At 34.0% G+C, this 5,162-nt stretch overlaps 1 pseudogene; it reads left to right on the forward strand.

Annotated features, from left to right (window-relative positions):
- Nucleotides 1-953: 953 nt before the first annotated feature.
- LOC138808835 (U6 spliceosomal RNA) lies at nucleotides 954-1,053 on the forward strand (annotated as a pseudogene).
- Nucleotides 1,054-5,162: the final 4,109 nt, after the last annotated feature.

Below are 5,162 nucleotides of genomic sequence, written 5' to 3' on the forward strand. Positions count from 1 at the left end.
CACTAAAGCTACCAGCACAACTATGTTTATTGCAGCATTATTTACCATAGCTAAGATATGGAACCAACCCAGATGCCCCTCAGTAGATGAATGGATCAAGAAAATGTGGTATATATACACAATGGAATTCTATGCCTCCATCAGAAAGAATGACATTTCCCCATTTGTTAGGAAATGGAAAAACTTGGAAAAAATTATATTAAGTGAAGTAAGCCAGGCCCAAGGAAGCATAGGTCCCATGGTTTCCCTTATTTGCAATATCTAGTATAGGTATGAGTCAAGCAGAAAAGGTCAGATAATGTGATGTTAGGAAAATGAACCCTTAAATATGTATTTTAATGTTTTCATTTCTTTCATGCATGTGTTTCTAACGCATTTATAAGATTATTTCTTTGTTGTTTTGTATGTCCCTCCCCCACAGTGTAACCCCCGCTTTCACTATATTTGATGTCAGTATAACATGTGGAGGAGATGGGGACAAACAAGTCGTTTAAGGATTCAGGTGGACCTGTTGCAACAATGAGAAGTACAAAATGTCATGTCAAAACCAGCTTTACAATGTCGGTGTGGGGGGGGAGGGGGGTATAATTGGGTGGGGGGAGGGGGGTAAAATTGGGTGGGGGGAGGGGGGAGGCGGGGAAGGGAAGTGAAGGGTAAACAAAGGAGGAGGCTGCAATGCTTGGTAAGAAATGTATGCATTATCCTGCCCATGTAATTGTAGCCCCTCTGTACAGTATTTTCTCAAATAAAATAAAATACAATTTAAAAAAAATTGCAAATGTGAGCAATCGACCAAACAATATTAGCTTTTCCCAATATACACAGAATTTTAGAGAAGTAAGATCAATAACATTTTTAGGAACAATAAGGTTTCCTAGTTACAAACAGTCAACCAAGGATATATGCCTGTATAAAGATTGCATCAATAACTACTTAAATTTACAGGATACTACATGCTTCAGCAGGACGTTTACCCAAATTACTACAATATAGAGATTATCATGGCAATTGCACAAGGATGATATGAAAATTTGTGAAATATTCCATATTTTTCATTCTTGAGATGCAAGAAATGAAAAACAGTCATTAAAAAATTTATTACAAAAATACAAGTCGTTATGTCGAAAAATGAACTTTACAACTTTGTGCTGGTGGAGGGGTAGCAGGGAGGATTGAGTGGGGAAGCAGGGGAAGGATGGGAATGGATGGGAAGGGTAAATACAGGAGGAGGCTACAATGCTTGATAAAAAATGTACTCATTATCTTGCCCATGTAATTGTAACCCCTCTGTACAGTATTTTCACAATAAAAAATTTAAAAAGGCAAATGTAACAATATATGTAATTCATTGAACTGAAAGTTAGTTTGACATCAGTGTGTTAAATCCTCACCTTAGAATGGCCTTTACATAGCATAATCTTTACAAAACATTTGAAATTGGATAACATTGTCATTTTATCCCAAAGAAATAAAATACTATAAGGACCTAGGAAAAAAAAGGAATCTTAAACTTTTTCTATATGGAATGCTATCTGAAATAACACATTTATTAACGAACCTATATATTATAAAACAATGTATAATTCAAAGTATTATATCTAGGAGAGAATTAAATAGATTATGGACATTATACAAACAAAATACAGAGTATTTTAAAATATACTTTTTTCATACAAGCACCAGAAATATTTTTAGTTTCTGTACTACTCATTTCAACAGATAAGTTAAAGTGATTTCTGATTTAAAAATCACAAACCCTGCAGAAATCATTATAGATGTATACAAACAACTCTTGAATACATTTTGACATCAAAGTCAGGCAATTCACTTGAAGAATACTATGGAATCCATGAATTTTTAAAGTAAGATATTGCTGTTGCTTTGTATTGTGAAAATATTTTGTACAGACACAAAGATGGATTGGCATTTTTGAAATTTAAGAATCTTAACCAAACCATTATGAGTTAGGAGAACAATTTTTACAGCCTTCCACAATTTAAAAGAGGTAGTGATACATATTTATCCTTTTGGCAATATTAAATGCAGTTTCTTCCAAGTCGTTCTTCAGACCTGGTTTGATATAATGCTTCAATAGAAGGCAATCCAGCATATCTTTGATATTTCTATTCCAAGCAGCAAGATGAAAGGGAGTCAAGAGGACTTTACTTTGGGCATTGGTATCTGCCTCAATGTGAACTAAGGAAGCAGCCACTCTGGTATTATTCAACATATAAGCACTGTGCAGGGGTGTCTAGCCATTCACAGTAATTGCATGAATATCTGCCTTGAGCCACCAACTCATGGACCATGTCTAAGTGCCCACTGGAGGCTTCCCGATGAAGAGAGGTATACTCATCATCATCCCTAGTATTCACATGAGTGGCCTTTTAGGAAAGCAGTGTCTGCACTGTAGTAAGCCAATTATTTTCAGCAGCCCAAACAAAAATTTGTTTTAATACTTCTCCATTTTTTTGCAAATGATATCATTCCTCACTTTTTCATCTTGTTCCTTGTCTTCATCAGAATTGCCTAACCAGAGACAGTGAGTACCAGTGGGAATGGGGTGCACATGTATTCCAGAATAGTTCACGTTGGTTGAACTGGTCAGAAAAATACAGTGAATTTTCTACATCTGTTATTTCACCATGATTTTCTTTCTCTTTTTCCAATTTTACTATTGGAAATTATTCTAACTGGAGAGTAGGGAATTCATAGAGAGCAAAGGAAAGGTTTCCTCCATATTCAAAGGTACAGACTGAAAATGGGACCAGTGGTGTCTTCATGTGCAGCTTATTATAGGAATGAGAAAATATGAAATAATGCCTTCTATGTAAATGATTTGGGAAATGGCAGAGCAGAAAGTGAAATGATGCAACCAAAAATATAAAAGCAAAATAAATTAGGATAATTATGGAGCAGTCACATTATCTATGAGAACCATGAAAGGGAGAGAGGAAGAGAGAGACAGATGTACAATGACCTAGCTAGCCACAAAATCCATGCCTCTGATCAATTTATAGAGCAAACAATTTTATTTTTTAAAAGAGGTGGAAATGGAATTTATGAATTTACTTGAAATTAGTAAATACATTTTTATTAGCCTACATAAAGAGACATAGCTTTGACCAAATTACAGACAAAAATCTAAATCCTTGATAATTCTAGTAACAGATCTGACTGAAATCAGTTGAATCACACTTTTCCTGTAGAGTGAAGGAATAGGTCCAGGCTAGGAAAGCAGCTAGAGAAGGCAGACCGATTGTATCTGTGACAAAACTTTGTGGAAAATGGTATCAAGGATTAAGTACTGGTGATCCACTTGCACTGGAAGTGTGAATCTGAACTATTGCTTGCTGATTCTGAACTATTTCTTTAATAATTATAAGTTCCAAGAAGAAAAGGTGAGATTTAATTGATAGCAAAGGATTAGTAATACACTTTGACTTCTCATTAAGCACCTTCAATCATCAAAATCACATGAAGACAATAGACAGGCCTACTTTTTTGGATGAAAACAAGTATCTTTAAAACAAGGTAATTAAGTATTCCTACAAAGGACTTCTATTTTACTACTGCATTATATAGTTTTTTCTAATGTTGGGTAACAAATAATGGATCTATTAGAAAGCTCTTAAAGCTCATATGTTCAATAGTGAGTTCTCTTATATTATACCATGGTATTTTTGTTTATGGTTTTAAGAAGAAATTTACTAGCTTAAATTTCTGACAAGACAATATCATCACTGTACAACTTGCTTCTATACTCTAAGTTTTAAATTACTATCTAATATGTGTATTAGATAGCTATAGAGGAAAAACTAGAAGCCAAACTTGTGGCTCATGTGTTTATCCTAGCTAATCAGAAAGATATCTGAGGATTGTGGTTTGAAACCAAACCAAGCAAAAAAAAGTCCATTAAATTCTGATTTGAAAGTAACCAGCAAAAGCTAGAAATGGAGCTGTGGGACAAGCAGTAAAATTCTAGGCTTGAGAAAACTACAACAAAAAAACAACAAATTCTGGGACAGAGCCAGGCCATGAGTTCAAGCCTAGTATTAGCACCAAACAAATGAATTAATTAATTAATTAAAATAAATTAAGTGGTCACATGTGGCGAGGCAAGTAAAATGTGACACCCATGGTGACTGGATTGTGTATTATTTTGTAATAAGGCAAATTAACATTTGTCCTAATCACTAAAATTTTATTTGTACTTTTTTGTACTAAACCCTGAATTTAGCATGCAAGTATATGTGTGTACATGTGCACACATGTGTGTATGTGTATATGTGTGCTTGTGTTGTTGCAATGTTGCTTGCCAATGTGGACAAGGTGAGGCTCAAAAGAGCTAACTGTGTTGCAATGTTTTTATTTATCAGTGTTCTGTCATGTCATTTCTGTGGAGCCACCCTTCTGTGCATTTTATTTTTCAAATAATATCATCATCATAATCAAAGCATATACAACATTAAGTTAGATAAAAGAGACCACTTTCAGCTCTTATTATATGTTAGGTAAGAAGATACAGATATAATTAGGTAGTAAGTTATTGCTGTAAGATGACTGTCAGTACAAAATATGTATTTGACCTCTTAAATTGGTTATACTTTTAAGATATACTCATGGAGTGAGTTTGACTGACTTGACCAAACAGGTATTACTCTCTGGTTATTCCTGTGAAACACAAGGTGAATAAACTCTTTCTGGATTTCTGTTGAAAATAACTTTCTTTGTAACATTATATCTATTCTCACTAAGATAATCAACCCTGTATTTATTTGGTTTGAATATCTCATCATATTGACTGAAAACCAGTATTGTGGATATGCTTGCTAGATATACCTTTCAAAACAAACAAACAAAAAGCATGTGTCACCTCCAGATTGTGGATGCATTTGAAGTTCTTTTGTACATGCAATGGGATCCTCACTAATGGCTCTTTTGTGAAAGTAACTATCACAACTTTAACAAATAAGGCTTTTCGAATATCTTTTCCAATATAAATAACAACCCCGAGAGCATCCTGCAATTTCTGAAAAGCCTTTGAATATTTTTAGTATTATTTCAGTTCATTGACTATAGAGCTATAGACATTTCTGAAATAAATGTTAAGATCTGAAGATGTAAGTGGGTATATAGGCTTTTTATGCAATAGAATATTA

This window comes from Dipodomys merriami, unplaced genomic scaffold, assembly GCF_024711535.1.
Source record: "Dipodomys merriami isolate MVZ:Mamm:240054 unplaced genomic scaffold, mDipMer1.0.p SCAF_478, whole genome shotgun sequence".
In the NCBI taxonomy this organism is placed as follows: domain Eukaryota; kingdom Metazoa; phylum Chordata; class Mammalia; order Rodentia; family Heteromyidae; genus Dipodomys; species Dipodomys merriami.